We start from the raw sequence: 16,955 nt of genomic DNA, 5'->3' as shown, positions 1-16,955 counted from the left end.
AGGTGGTTGCTTTGACAAGTAACATGAAAATAAATCCAAAGGGTTTCTGCAGTTATGTTAATAGCAGAAGGATAGTGAGGGATAAAATTGTTCCCTTAGTGAATCAGAGTGGACAGCTCTGTGTGGAGCAAAAAGAGATGGGTGAGATTTTGAACAATTACTTTTTTTCCGGTATTCCCTACGGAGAAGGAAATTGAGTTGTGCAAGGTACGGGAAACAAGTAGTGGAATTATGGAAACTCTGATGATTAAAGATGAGGAAGTAGTGGCGCTTTCAAGGAAAATAAAAGTGGACAAGTCTCCAGGTCCTGCCAGGATATTCCCTAGAAACGTGAGGGAAGTTATTGAAGAAATAGCAGGGGCTCTGACAGAAATGTTGCAAATGTCATTAGAAACGGGGATGGTCCCGGCGGATTGGTGAAAACAGTTGGCTATTTTGCACTTAAAATATCATAGAGATGGGATGGTGTGCTGTGAAAACAGGAAGGAAGGGGAGTAGTGTGTGGCCACAGAAAGGGTGTTCAGATTGCAGCCTTTGGAGCAGAAAATGTGAGTTACCATTTTCTTGCTCCCTATCTCTGATTGGAGTCTGTTAATACGCCGAAATCTACTGACCCATGACTGTTATTCGGAGACAGAGCAAGAATGCCTCCATACAATCCCATCACACACTCCTGGAAACATACACTCAGTAACGCTCCCTCCGCAACGATCCATTCCTAACTGCCGTGGTCAGACACAGAGTACAGCTCTCTCCACATTGTCCCAACAGACACTCGGGAGTTTTACACGGAGTGTAGCTCAGTCCACACCGGCCCAGCACACACTCCCAAGGTCAGATAACCAGCGAAGCTCTCTAAATATACCATCTCACTCTCGGGGTCAGACATGTGAAGTACCTCCCGCACCATCGCAGCACACCCTACCGGAGTCAGCAAAAGTACGAAACCCTCTCCCTTCTCCGTTCTCCCCACTCACCAATACACAGCTTTTCGGCTTTCCAGTAGTCTTGAATCGTGTGTGTCTCTTGGAGATGGTGTGTGTGTCTGTGAGCGGACTGTGTGCTGCCGTTCGAGGAAGGAAGGGGAGGAGAGAGGAGGACAGCGAAAGGGTGGTGAGGATGCAAAAACTGATGCAAGTGGTGTGGAAGCACGTGACCGGCCTGTGCATTCAGAGTTGTGGAGAGATTCAGATCCTGGCGATCGATATCCATGGTACGGGGGGAGGTGAAACACCACCCATCATCTCTCCCTCATACTCCCCACAATTGCCTGTGACACAGAGTGGGAGGAGAGTGCAGGGACGACGTAGATAGGGAGAGTTTAGCGGGTGGACTGTATCACGGAGACGGAGCGGGGCGTATGGGTACGTGCGCGATAATGGAGATGGCGAAATGTGCAGGAGGGTGTGAGGATCACGGAGACGGGGTTGATTGTAGGCGAGGGACGCGTGGCGGAGACGGCAGTGGTGCACTGCAGTCTGTGTGACGGTGACGGGGAATAGTGTAGGAGTAGGGCGACGGATTCGGGGAGTGGTTTTGGAGAGGGAGGGTGTTATGCACACAGGGAGTACCGTATTCGAGTTACTGTGCAGGGCCTGAGTTTGTGTTGGTATCGTTGAGTGGTGAGATCCTGCTGTGGTGCAGAGCCTGTCTGTGTTAGTGTCACGATGAGGGGCGTGTTCATATCAGATATGGGTTGTGGCAGTGACACCGAAACACTTTCAGTGTCCCATTGAAGAACATCTCCGTGTCACAGTGAGGGTTGTGTGTCTCGTTCATAGCTTATGTAAACGATACTGTCCCGCCTGCAATCAAGTCTCACTAATATCTGCCGTGTCAGGCTTAGAGACGTTGACCTCTGACCTGAGCGCATCGGCCTTTCAAACAATCCGTCCTGCATTGAAACGTCCGCTGCTCAGAACATGAGTACAAGCAGGCGCAACCTTTTGCTTCTCGACATTTTCAGAAGTCTTAGCAACATCTGTCCCAACAAATACTCAACTATCTGTAATAGCGTTCATGTTTACATGTCCCTGCAACTCTAGTTTATACCACTACTCTCCCCTTCTAATGGAAAACTTTACTGCTGGGGTATTAGTTCGGTTCCAGTTCAGGTATAATTTGAAAGAGTTGCTCATGGGAGAGGAAATGAATGTGCTGAGCAAAGTGGGGGCGGTGTGGCGCGGTCGCGTGCCATGTGTATGTGCTGCCCCCCAGTGATAGCTCGGCAGAATACAACCTCTGTTGTGAACGGTTTCAGATTACCGTGGCATTCAAAATGCTCAGGGGCCTCAAGCTGCATAAATGTGAGTGTGTGTGTGTGTGTGTGTGTGTGTGTGTGTGTGTGTGTGTGTGTGTGTGTGTGTGTGTGTGTGTGACATTTCAAAATGAATATTCTTTCTAATTTTGTCCACACCTGCAGATCCAAAAGTTTTGAGAACAGACTCCCCTTCTCTACCTATATACTGGTGACGATAATGACCGCATACCTTCGTTCTCGTCCACAGTACCTCTTCTCCGTTCCCCTAACAAAGATAATTCTATCGATACTGCTCGCCAGATTTGACCCCTTAGTCCTGGCTGAGACACAGAACCATAGTCAGTGTCAGAGACCCGACCGGTGAGACTTTCCCCTGCTTGGTCAGTTGCATCTCTCTCCTACCATCCAGAAGTATTCAACAAGTTATTAAGCAGTTTAGCCACAAGGCGTCTTTGCACTGGAGCTGGCTGTTTAACCCCTTTAACCTTCCTCTCTGTCACCTAGTTTTGTTGTACCCTACAGCGCGGGTGTAAATACCTTTCTATATGCCTTCCCTCTCACCACCTCAGCTTCCCGAATGATCCCGTGTTCATCCAGTTACAGTTTCAAAACTGTTCCGCAGAGTGTCACGGCGAGTTGCGTGTGGCTATCACGGTATGGGGTCGCTTAGTGTCCGCTCGAAGTTCTGTCCATGTCACGGTGAGGGGTGTGTAGGTGTCACAGTGACAGCTGTGTGGCTCGCTCACTGCCTATACTGTCTGTGAAGTGGTTGGTCTCTCTGTTTCGCAATCTATCGTCAAAGTCCTTGATCCACCAGACCCTCTTATCTGCCCACTCGATGAGTTTAAAACTGTCTTTTAGCCCCTCTTGCAAAGCAGTGAACGTAAATCACCGAACAGAACAGACCCTTCGGCCCACAATGTTGTGATATACTAATTCAGCTAAATCACTTCTGACTGCACAACAACCATCTTCCTGTAATCCCTGTATATTAACGTCCCTGTCAAAAAGGCGCATGAACTCCGCTGTCCCTGAGTTTGTCAATGAAACTCTTTTTACTAGTAAAGCCGCCCCTCAACTTTCAATACTTCCCGCTTCATCACGACTAACACAACCGAAACCGGGAATGTTGAGCTGACGGTCCTGCCCGCCCTGCAACGGCGTCTCACTAATGACTACAATATCATAATTCCAGACGTTGACCCCTGCCCGGAGCCCATCGGACTTTCGTACAATACTTCCTGTATTGAAACGTCCGCAGCTCAGAACATGAGTCCCAGCAGGATCAATATTTAGCTTCCTCACTTTGTCTGTTGTCTTAACAGCATCTGCCCCAACTACTACTCCACTAACCGTTTTGGCATTCCGTATTTCATCCCCCTGCATCTCTGGTTCAATTCACACTCCGCCTCCTCTTTAATGGCAGAACTTCTCGCTGGGATTTTAGTTCCAGTCCAGTCCCGTTGGAAACTGAGACATGTTCGTTGGCGAAGAAAATAAAGGGTCTGCGCACATGGGGGCGCTGTGGCGCGGCCTCCGGACGGGCGTATATAGCGCATCCCTCGTGTTCGCTCGGCAGAAGACAATCTCTGTCGGTGTCGAATCCAGATTCCGGTTTCATCCTGTGGACCCCGGGTCTCAAGCTGCGTTGTGGCCTATTGCAAGCCTTATATATTATAAGTGTTTTTGCACCTTGGTCCTGGAGTAACGCTGTTTCGTCTGGCTGCGTTGATGGTTATTTATGTAAGATTGAATGAAAATTAAACATGGATTGCATTGAAAAAGGTCTTATACACTGGTCGAACGAAGGCTTCCTTGGAAGAGAACCCAATGCCTCAACTATCAGAAGCCTTCATTCATACCACGACACCTGAGCCATGTGTTAATCGGTGTTGTCTTCCTATTTCTGGCCACATCAGCACCGACCGAACAGACTGCTCACCCTTCCACTTAAGATTGCTGAGATCCCGGCAGACCCAAAGTTTCAAGCCTGACTGTCCTGGTAGACCCATAGTTTCAGCCTGCTCCTGCCCCACTGGAAGTGTGTCTGCCTACCTGGACTCCATTTTATCCCCCATAGTTCAGTCTCTCCCCACCTACATCCAGGATACATCCCATGCCGTTCACCTCTTCAATAACTTCCAATTCCACGGGTCCGACCGCTTCATTTTTTACCATGGATGTTCAATCCTTATAAACCTCCACCCCCCATCAAGAAGGCCTCAAAGTCCCTCCGCTACTTGTTGGATAACAGACCCCACCAGTTCCCAGAACCACCACGCTCCTCCGGTTGGCGGAGCTTGTTCCAACTCTCAACAATTTCTCCTCTGGTTCTTCCCACTTTCTCCAGATCAAGGGCATACCCATGGGTACTCGAATGGGCCCCATCTATGCCTGCCTCTTTGTGGGTTATGTGGAACAGTCTATGCTCCAAATCTATACTGGCACCACTCCCCAACTTTTCCTCCGCAACGTTGACGTTCTTCCTGCACCCATGCTGAGCTCGTCAATTTCATCAACTTTGCCTCTAACTTTCACCTAGCCCTGAAATTCACTTGGTCCATCTCGGACACTTCTCTCCCCTTGATCTCTCGGTCTCCATCTCTGGAGACAGGCTATCCACCGACAACTTCTACAAACCCACTGACTCTAATAACTCTCTTGACTATACATCTTTCACCTTGCCCAATGCAAAAAAATGCCATACCCTATTCTCAGCTCCTCCGTCTCCGTCTCATCTGCTCCCAGGATGAGGCTTTCCGTTCCAGTACTTCTCAAATCTCCTCCTTCTTTCAGGATCGAATTTACCCTTCTGGCGTCATCAAATATGCCCTCACCCGCATCTCATCCACATGCCGCAATTCAGGCCTTAACTCATCCTCCCGTCACCACAACAGGGACAGTGCTCCCCTTGTCCTCACCTACCATCCCATCAGCCTACGGATCCAGCATATTATCCTCCGCACCTTCCGCCACCTTCAACATGACCCCACCACCAAGCACATCTTTCCCTCCCTAACCCTCTCAGCTTTTCTCAGGGATCGTTCTCTCCGCTACTGCCTGGTCCACCCGTCACTCCCCATAGAACTCCTACCTGTCACGTGACCCTGCAAGCGCAAATGCTACACCTGTCCCCACACCTCCCACGTTACCACCATTCCGGGCCCCAGGAAGTCCTTCCAGGTGAGGCAACACTTCACCTGCGAGACTGCTGGAGTCGTAAATTGCATCCTGTACACCCGGCGCGGCCTCTTTACACCGGCGAGACCCGACGCAGATTGGGGGACAGCTTCGTCGAGCTCCTCCGCTCCGTCCGTCACAATGGACAGGACCTCCCGGTTGCCACCCACTTCAACTCTGCCTCTTATTCCCATCTAGATATGTCCATACATGGACTCCCCTACTGCCATGATAAGGCCAAACTCAGGTTGGTGGAACAACACCTCATCTACCGTCTGGGTCGCCTCCAGTCTGCTGGTATGAACATTGAATTATCCAATTTCTGGTCATTCCCTCCCTCTCCCCCTTCCCCTATCCCAGGTCCCTCTCTGCCTCTCTCTCTTTTGAACTTTCTGCTTCTTTATCTCTACAGTTCGTTCATGCTTACCCCCTACCCCCTTTATCTTTACTCTGATTCGTTTCCCACCTGGCGCGTCTAGGCCCTACCCCCTCCCCAATCTCTATTACTGGGCTTCAGCCCTCTTATCTCCGCCCATTCCTGATGAAAGGACTCGGCCCGAAACGTCGGCTACTCTTTTCTCACGGATACTGCCTGACCTGCTGAGTTCTTCCAGCGTTCTGTACATATTCTTTGATCCACAGCATCAGCAGTTGTATTTTGTGTTTTAAGATTGCTGAGGACCCGCTCAGAGTGGTAGTGTTCCCAACACTCGGGAGGCAAAATACCTTCCAGGAATATCTCTATCACACACAAAAGATCTTTTCTAATCCCCTAACCATTGATGCCCTCTCACAACAGCTCGCCTCATCTCGACTTTCCCCTTCCTTTCCTAACCACAGAGCCAACATCAGTGCCAGATACCTGACCTGAGATACTTTGGTCATTTGGCCACTCCCCACATTCAAGATTTACAAAGCGGTACACCTGATATTGAGGGGATTGGTCACAGTGAGCACTCTACCCTGGGCCTGTTTAATCCCTTTCATCCTCCTGTCTGTCAATCAGTTTCCTGTGACCTGTACATTGTGTCGAAATTCTTCCCAATATGTCCTCCCTATCACCCCTCAGCTTCCCGAATGATCCCGAGTTCATCCAATTCCAGTTCCAACCCCTTAACTCTGAGTCTGAGAAGCTGCATCAGGATGAACTTCTCACATGTGAAGTCGTCAGAGACACTGAGATCCCTCTGTCGTCCCACGTCCTGCAATAGGAGCATTCAACTCTCCTGCCAGGCATTGCCTGCTCCTCTAATTGAAGGAAACAATAAGTCAACTGAAAAGAAATTGATCAACAGTTTGCCCCTGCCTTATTTTGCTTCGTCCTTGCTGATGTATCCGCTTCCCTGATTGGTTGTGGTTCAAACAAACGCGAGGCGCTGTCCCAACGACAAAAATCTCTGAGTCTGCGACTCCGTCAGTCAGATGCACAGCGAAACAGCCTCTTGAACCCCTTCCCGCCTGAGTTTGCCAATGTAGCGGATGTGACAGTTCAAGCCGCCAATCTCCCTTGAATTATTTCCTCCTCATCCAATAGCCGGAAAGTTGAGCGAACTGGCCAGCCCGTTCTGCAACCACCTCCCACTAATCACTGCAATATGATAATTCCAGACTTCGTCCCGGCTCTGTGCTCATCTGCCTTTCGTACGACAATTCCTTCATTGAAACACACGCAGCTCAGAACGTGAGAAGGCTCAACATTTCGCTTCCTGACTTTGTCTGAAGACTTAGCAGCATCTATTGGAATTTGTTGGATGTAATCTTAAATAGGATTGACAAGGGACAGGCTGTGGATGTTGTGTAATTGGATTTCCAAAAGGCCTTTGATGAGGTGCCACATAAGAGGCTGCTTAATAAGATGAGGACCCAAGGAATGACAGGAAAGATATTTGAATGTGTGGAGCATTGGCGGAGAGGCAGAAAGCAAACAGTGGAAATACAGGGATCCTCTTCTGGTTGGTTGCCGGTTACTGGCGGTGTTCCGTAGGGGTCGGTGTTGGAGTCACTTCTTTTTACACTGTATATCGATGATTTAAATTATGGATTAAACGGTTTTGAGGCTAAGTTTGCAGGTGACATCAAGATAAGTGGAGGAGCAGGAAGTGCTGAAGAAACGGAAAGGTTGCAGAGAGGCTTCTCAGTTTAGGAGAATGGGCAATGAAATGGCAGATGACGATACATTTTGGAAGACGAAACAATCGGGCAGATTATTATTCAGCTGGGGAGAAAATTCAAAAATCGGAAGTGCAAAGGGTCTTGGGGGTCCTACTGCAGGATACACTAAAGGTTAACCAGCAGGTTGGATCAGCAGTAAGGAAAGCGAATGCTATGTTGACATTCATTTCAAGAGGAATAGTGTATATGAGTAATGAGGTGCTGATGAGACTCTATGGGGCACCGATGAGACACCATTTAGAATACAGTGTGCAGTTTTGGGCCCCCTATCTGAGAAAGAATGTGCTGATTTTGGTGAGAGTTCAGAGAAGAATGGCTAGGATGATTACTGGAATGCTGGGACTAGCATATGAGGAGCTTTTGTCAGCTCATGGATTGTATTCATTAGAGTATAGAAGAATGAGAGTGGATACTGCAAAGAGAGCATTCAACTCTCTTGCCTGACATTACTACTGCTCTAACTGTGCAATTATGAAGAAGCAAACAATAGAATAACTGAAAACAAACGAATCATTAGATTAGACCGGTCATATCTTTATTGCTCTTTCCACTATATCGGCTTTATTGATTGCTCGCTTGTCAAAAAACAACCGCGAGTCGCAAGAATTTTATGTGGATGACATCGACAGTCAGACACAGTGTGAAGCCCCGTTCAGGACATCAGATCAAACACTTCCGGGGACAGACAAGGAGTGCTGCTTTCTCCACACCTTCCCATCACACACTCCCGGGGTCAGACACAGAGTGAATCTCCCTCCACACAGTCCCATCACACACTCCCGGGGTCAGACACAGAGTGAATCTCCCTCCACACCGTCCCATCACACACTCCCGGGGTCAGACGCAGAGTGAATCTCCCTCCACGCCGTCCCATCACACTCTCACGGGGTCAGACACAGTGTGAATCTCCCTCCACACCGTCCCATCACACACTCCCGGGGTCAGACACAGAGTGAATCTCCCGCCACACCGTCCCATCACACACTCCCGGGTTCAGACAAGGAGTGAATCTCCCTCCACACCGTCCCATCACACACTCACGGGGTCAGACACAGAGTGAATCTCCCTCCACACCGTACCATCACACACTCCCTGGGTCAGACACAGAGTGAATCTCCCTCCACACCGTTCCATCACACACTCACGGGGTCAGACACAGAGTGAATCTCCCTCCACACCGTCCCATCACACACTCCCGGGGTCAGACACAGAGTGAATCTCCCTCCACACCGTCCCATCACACACTCCCAGGGTCAGACACAGAGTGAATCTCCCTCCACACCGTCCCATCACACACTCCCGGGGTCAGACACAGAGTGAATCTCCCTCCACACCGTCCCATCACACACTCCCGGGTTCAGAAAAAGAGTGAATCTCCCTCCACACCGTTCCATCACACACACCCGGAGTCAGACAAAGAGTGATTCTCCCTCCTCACCGTTCCATCACACATTCCCTAATTCTTCTCCTGTGACGTGTGGGTTTAATTGAAGTTTCTCGGTTACTGTGTGTCAGCAATTCCGAGGATCTATAATGGGTCCAACACGTTCATGTAAACACAGAGAATGTGTCAAGTGCCCGACTGAACAGGACAGGCATCCACGTTTCCACACGTCCATTTTCCGAAGTACGGGTCACTCTCATTTTTCTTCTCAGATTCAGAGATCTAGATGTTCAATGCCACATTCCTTCATGGAAAGTGTATCGTTAATGGACTCTAGCTGAGCACTCAGTGCGACTGCTTGTGATGTCGGTTTTGGTTTGGGTTGGTGCCGTCTTGTTTACTTCGAGTCTGAGTCTGAATTAATTCCAGACCTGACTCTGCATTTGAGATCAACACCGTCCTCAGCTGTCTCGTTACAGAAGGGATCACAGCTTTAGGACTTTGAGGGGATGTGCTCTCTCAGTGAAGATGAGGAAAATTCTATGGATGTTCGGTGGGGAACTTTCTGACCAGCCGCATCGCCGCCGGGTGCGGATGCTGCAACGCACAGAATAGTAACGGGCTACAGAGGATTCCAGCCTCAGCCGCCACTCTGACGGTCACACCCCACCCTACCATCGAGGGCATTGTCAAGAGGCGATGCCTCGAGAAGGCTGCATCCATCACTGAGTACTCTCCCCACTCGGGAGAAGCTCTCTGCTCGTTACTACCATCAGGGAGGAGTCGCAGGAGTCTGAACACCCACACACAACGATTCAGGAACATCTTCTCACCCTGCGCCATCACATCACTGAACGCACGAGAACAATCTCGATATTTTTGCGGTGTTCATTAATGATTGTAATTTGCATTAACTATACATCGTTTTAGCAGTTATTATGCAGCAAAAGAACACATTCCAAGCCGTATAAATTTCAGAAAAAAAATAGCGTTTCTGATTAAAAATATCCGATCGGACAGGACACTTGTCACGCCGCCCTTCACCCGTCAGGGCGCTGAGCACAGGAGTCGGGAGATCACATTGCAGGGGTAGAAGGCGTCGGTGAGGCTTTCTGCTTTAGGAAAAAATGCCACTGTCCTGGAAAGAGTGTACAGGGAGTTCTGCGGGGATATTGCAGGAAGTCGAGGGTTATCAGAGAGGGAGGGAAGGTTGGGACTTTATTCCCCGGAGCGTTTTTGTAACCTTACAGAGGCGCATAAACACAAGAGCGGCACAGACAGAGGGGATGCGCATTCTCTTTTACCCAGGGTTGGGTTTTCGAGAAACAGACGGCACAGTATTGTGGTGAGAATGGGAGGAAAGGAGATAGAAAGAGATATCAGGGAGACGGTGGGTTCGGAGAGAACGGAGAGGGAAGGGAGAGAGACGGAAGAAGGTGGGAATGAATTGGCAAAGGGAGAGGAGAGAGAGCGGACGTAAAAATGGCGAGGCGTTAGGTGGTGGGCCGAGAGGTACAGAGAGTGGAGAATAGCGGGACGTGGTGGAAATGTTGAGAAAAAAAGGAGATCGATGGGGACAGAGGTTTGTTAGTGTATGGTGGGGAGAATGGGGATGTGACAAAAGGAAGAGAATGGAGTAGGAGCTCGGTACAGAGAGAGTCAGGAGGGTGTTTGTGAGGATGGAGGAGTGATAGTGGATGAAGAGAGAATGGGGAAAATGAGGGCTAGTCACTTCATTCAAACCGGCCGCACTGGCACAGACGGCACAGGGTCGAGGCGAGATTGGGTGGAAAGGAGAAATAGAGGGAGAGATCAGGGAGACGGAGATTTTAGAGAGATGGGGAAGAGGGGAGTTAGTCATTTGATTCACGTCGTCTCCACTGGCTGTTGACAGAGACCCTGGATCTTTTCAGGAACATCCGGGAACAAAGGTGCCGACTTCTCGCAGATGAAACGGTGATCGCGATAGCAAGACTTCCTCCATGGGTACGAGTCGCAGTCTCTGCAGTCCGACATCCCCGAGGATACCATGTACAGGAGGCCCGAGGTCTCATTCCTGTCCAGGAGGGGTAAACAATTTCAACAGAGACAAAACAGCTCCAGCAGAGAACCCGAGCCGACACCGTCCCCAAGCTCATCCCATGAAATCGCTCTCTCCTAACAGCCTGTCCCAGTCCCCAAACTCATTCCACTCAACCACTCTTTCCCCACCGTGCCAGTACCCAGACACATACCTCGGTCAAAATGTCTCCCCAAAATAATTGCACTTACCCAATATCTCTCCACAGCCCAGTGCCCCCAGCCTAATCCCACCGAAACGCTGTCTCAGCACAGTCCTCTGTCAGTCCCCATACGAGTCGAACAGGATCACCCTCTCCCCTCTGAACTGTTTCAGTCCCCGAACAAACCCCACTGTACCACCGTCTGTCACGAAATGAATCGCGCTGTTCCACATCTTCCTACAGCCCTGTGCCGGTCCCAGATTAAACCCGTTGCCCCTCCCTCTATCCAGAGCTTCGTGTCTGTTTCGTAACATATCCCACTACACCGCCTGTGGTCCGCCTCCAGACCTATACCACTGGCAGCCTCTCTCCCACATCCTTGCGTCAGTAGACAAACTCGTACAATCTGCGAACACATTCCAACGCACAAAACTACTTCAGTCAGTAAACTAATCCCATTTTCTCCAGTCAGCACTATGTTAATGCCCAAGTCTGACCCCTCAGATCAGTCCAAATCTCACCCGCTTTCGCATTTTCCAATCCAGTATGCTCGGTTTCCGGACACAAGTTTGCGGGATACGAAGCGCTGGGAAATTAAATTTACTTGATTAATGCCAAGAATCGAAAACTATTTATGGAGCTCCTCTGAATTGATTACAACAGGAATCTCTAACGGGACGGTCTGGATGGAGCTTCACTCGGTGTCTGACCCCAGAAGTGTGTGATGGGACGGTGCGGAGGGAGATTCACTCTCTGTCTGACCCCGGGAGAGTGTGATGGGACAAGGAGCTTCACTCTGAGTCGGTCCCCGGCCGTATGTTTGATTAGACGGCGTGGAGGAAGATTCACTCGGTGTATGACTCCGGAAGACTGTGATGGGATAGTGTGAAGGGGACTTAACTGTGTGTCTGAAGCTGGGAATGTGTGATGGGACAGTGTGGAGGGAGATTCACTGCATCTGGTCCTGGGAGTGTGCGATGGGACGTTGTGGAGGGAGCTTCTATCGGACTCGGACCCCAGAAGTATGTGATGGTACGGTGCGGAGGGAGATTCACACTGTTTCTCACTCCGGGAGTGTGCAATAGGACAGTGTGGAAGGAGATTCACTCCGTGTCTGACCCCGGGAGTGTGTGATGGGACGGTGTGGAGGGAGATTCACTCTGTGTCTGACCCCGGGAGACTGTGATGGGAATGTATGAAGGGGACTTAACTGTGTGTCTAAAGCCGGGAATGCATAGCATTAAAAATAAGGAAATAAGACAGAGCTAAGGTGAGTTGGGAGGATAGATGATTGGGAATTTTTTAAGGAACAACAGAACTTAGCTGAAAAGGCGATACGGGGAGAAAAAATGAGGTACGAATGCAAGCTATCCAGGAATATAAAGGAGGATAGCAAAAGCTTTTTTTAGGTATGTGAAGAGAAAGAAGTTAGTTAAGAACAATGTTTGGCCCTTGAAGAATGAATTGGGTGAAATTGTTAAGGGAAACAGAGAAATGGCAGAAAAATTTAATAAGTACTTTAGATCTGTCTTCGCTGGGGAAGACACACGCAATCTCCCAGATGTATGGGTGGGCCAAGGGCATAGGGTAACAGAGGAAATGAAACAGATTTACATTAGGAAAGAAATGGTGATGAGTAGACTGATGGGACTGAAGGCTAACAAATCCCCAGGTCCAGATTGGCTGCATCTTAGGGTACTAAAGGAGGTGGCCCCGGAAATTGCGGATGCATTGGTAATCATTTTCCAATGTTCCTTAAATTCAGGATCAGTTCTTGAGGAATGGAAAATTGCTAATGTTATCCCAGTTTTTAAGAAAGGAGGGAGGGGGAAAACAGAGAAATGTCGTCCTGTCAGCCTAACATCAGTAGTGGGGAAAATGCTAGAGTCCATTACTAAAGATGAAATAGTGGCATATCAAGATAGCAGTGATAGGATTGGGCCGAGCCAGCATGGATTTACCAAGGGCAAATCATGCTTGGCTGATCTATTGGAGTAAACAGGAAGTTAGACAAGTGAGATCCTGTGGGTGTAGTGTACCTCAATGTTCAGAAAGCATTTGATAAGTTCCCACATAGGAGATTGGTGGGTAAATTCAGAGCTCACGGCATTGGGGTGAAGATATTGACATGGATAGAAAACTGGTTGGCAGATCGAAAGCAAAGCGTAACGGTGAATGTGTGTTTCCTGGAATGGCAGGTGGTGACTAGTGTTGTGCCACAGGGCTCGGTATTGGGACCACAGCTGTTTACGATTTACATCAATGATTTGGATGAAGGCATTCAGAATAACATCAGCAAGTTTGCTGATGATACTAAGCTGGGTGGCAGTGTGACATGTGATGTGGATATTAGGAGAATTCAGGGTGACATCGATAGGCTGAGTTTTGTGGGCAGATACTTGGCAGATGACGTCTGGGTGTAAGAACAGGAAGGCAGATTATTATCTGAACGGTGTAGAGTTAGGTAAGGGAGAAATACAAAAAGATCTCGGAGTCCTTGTTCATCAGTGACTGAAGGTGAATGAGCAAGTACAGCAGGCAGTGAAGAAAGCTAATGGAATGTTGGCCTCTATTACAAAGGGAATTGAGTACAATAGCAAGGAAATCCTCTTGCATTTGTACAGGGCCCTGGTGAGACCACACCTGGAGTATTGTGCACTGTTCTGGTCTCCAGGGTTAAGGAAGGGCATCCTGGCTATAAAGGAAGAGTAGCGTAGATTCACGAGGTTAATTGCTGGGATGTCCGGACTGTCTTACGTAGAGAGGTTAGAGAGGCTGGGCTAGTACACGCTGGATTTAAGGAGATTGAGAGGGGATCTGATTGCAACTTATAATATTATTAAGGGTTTGGACATGATAAAAGCAGGAAATATTGTTCAGATGTTGGGAGAGTCCAGTAACTGGTGGCATGGTTTGAGAATAAGGGGTAGGTCATTTAGGACAGAGTTAATGGAAAGCTTCTTCTCCCAGAGAGTTCTGGGGGTCTGGAATGCACTGCCTCGGAATGCAGTGGAGGCCAATTCTCTGGATGCTTTCAAGAAGGAGCTAGATACGTATCTTATGGATAGGGGATCAGGATATGGAGACAAGCCAGGAACCAGGTATTGATTGTAGATGCTCAGCCAAGCTCTCAGAATGGCGCTGCAGGCTGGAAGGGCCGAATGGTCTACTTCTGCACCTACTGTCTGAAGTCTGTTGTCTATTGTCTATAAAGTGTGATGGGATGATGTGCCGGGAGATTCACTCTGCATCTGACCCCGGGATTGTATGATAAGACAGTGTGGAAGGAGATTCAGTCTGTGCATAACCCTAGTACTGTGTGATGAGACGGTGCTGACGGATATTCACTCTGTTTCTGAGACACGAGACTGTGTGATACGAAGGTGTGGAGGGAGCTTCATTCTATGTCTGAACCCGGGAGTTTGTGATGGGACGGTGTGGAGGGAGTTTTATTCTGTGTCTGACCCCGGGAGTTTGTTATGGGACGCTGTGGAGGGAGATTTACTCTGTGTATATCCCCGGGAGTGTGTGGTGGGACGGTTTGGAGGGAGCTTTATTCTGTGTCTGACCCCTGGCGTGTGTTTGATGGTACGCTGAGGAAGGAGATTCACTCTGTGTCTGTCCCGGGGAGTTTGTGACGGTACCGTGTGGAGGCAGCTTCACCCTCTGTCTGACCACTCCTGACCGCAGTCTGACCTCTGTGATAACTCCTGTGTTATTGTGGAATCTGCTCGTGCTGTGACACATACCGCTTCATCCCTTGAATTGATTTCCAGCAACCTTGAATCACGGTTTGAACATTCTTGAATCGCTTTTTGGAAAGATGTTTCAAACGTGGATACGTAATAACACCGGTCTTTATTTGTGACCCAGTCCTCGGAACACGTTTGCTCTGAAAATCAGGAACAAGGAACAGTGAGACACAGATTGAATCTCCGTTCACACGTTCCTATCACACACAGCCGGAGTGACAGACAGAGTGAAAGTCCCTCCACGGGTCACATCACGCATCACAGAGTGAATGTCCCCCACATTCTCCCATCCATCGCACATTAACAAGGAAAAGGCACAATGAAGCTCCCTCCACACCATCCATCGCACACTCCCTGGGTCAAGACACAATGTGAATAGAACATAGAAAATAGAATAGTACGACACAGGACAGCCCCTTCGGCCCATAATGCTGTGCCGACCTTTAAAACCTGCCTCCCATATATTCCCCCAACTTAACGGCCTCCATATACCTGTCTAGTAGTCTCTTAATCTTCACTAGTGTATCTGCCTCCACCACTGAGTCAGGCAGTACATTACACGCACTGACCACTTTCTGAGTAAATAAAAAAACCTTCCTCTACTAACCCCATTTAACTTCCCACCCCTTACTTTAAAGCCACGTCCACTTGTATTGAGTAGTGATGCCCTCAGGAAGAGTCGCTGGCTATCCACTCTATCTATTCCACTTAATAACTTGTATACCTCTATCATGTCTCCTCTCATCCTACTTCTCTCTCTTAATCCCTGATCATATTGAATATTCTCGAAACCAGACAGCATCCTTGTAAATCTCCTCTGTACCCTTTCCAATGCTTCCACATCCTTCCTATAGTGAGGCGACCAGAACTGGACACAATACTCCAAGTGTGGCCTAACCAGAGTTTTATGGAGCTGCATTATTACCTCCGCGATTCGTTAACTTTATCCCTCGACATGAAAGCTAACACCCCATAAGCTTTCTTAACTACCCTATCTGCCTGTGATGCAACTTTCAGGTATCCGTTGGTTGAACCTCATCAGCTATTTCTCAGCCCATTCCTGGATCCTTTCAATGTCTCTCTGCAATCTTTAGCAATCCTCTGCACTATCCACAACATTAGCAAGCATCATGTCGTCTGCAAACTTGCCAAATTACCCTTGTATCCCCACATTCAGGTCGTTAATATAAATCACGATAAGTAGGGGTCCCAGAACCGATACTTGTGGGACACTACTAGTGACCGCCCTCCAACCCGAATGCACTCCCTCCACCACGACACTCTGCTTTCTGCAGGCAAGCTGATTCTGAATCCACCTGGCCAAATTTCGCTGGATCCCATGCCTTCTGACGTTTTGAATGAGACTACCGTCTGGAACCACAGCAAATGCCTTACTAAAGTCCTCTGTACTCCCCTCGTCTATATGCCTGGCCAACTGCTCAAATAACTCTAACAAACTTGTTAGACACGACTTGCCCTTCACAAATCCATGCTGTCTGTTCCTGAACAGACCATGATTATCTAAATTTCCATAGATCTTATCTGAATCTTTTCCAACAGCTTTCCCACCACTGACTTAAGACTCACTGGTCTATAATCACCCGGACTATCCCTACTATCTTTTATGAACAAGAAGTCAACATTCACCTCCCTCCAATCCACAGGTTCCATTCCCGTGGACAACGAGGACAAAAAGTTCCCAGCCATAGGCTCAGAAATCTCTTCCCTCTCCTCCTGGAGCAGCCTGGGAATATTCCGTCAGTCCCGGGGACTTATCCGTCCTAATGTATTTTAACAACTCCAACACCTCCTCTCCCTTAATATCAACATGCTCCAGAAACATCAACCCCACTCATATTGTCCTCACCGTCATCAAGTTTCCTCTCATTGATGACCACCGAAAAGATGCATTAACTGAGGACATCGCTCATTCCACAGCCTCCAGGCACATCTTTCAACCTTTCTCTCTAATCGGTCCTACCTTG

The sequence above is a fragment of the Hypanus sabinus genome, unplaced genomic scaffold (genome assembly GCF_030144855.1).
Source record: "Hypanus sabinus isolate sHypSab1 unplaced genomic scaffold, sHypSab1.hap1 scaffold_996, whole genome shotgun sequence".
Classification (NCBI taxonomy): domain Eukaryota; kingdom Metazoa; phylum Chordata; class Chondrichthyes; order Myliobatiformes; family Dasyatidae; genus Hypanus; species Hypanus sabinus.
Note: the sequence above shows the minus strand (reverse complement) of the source record.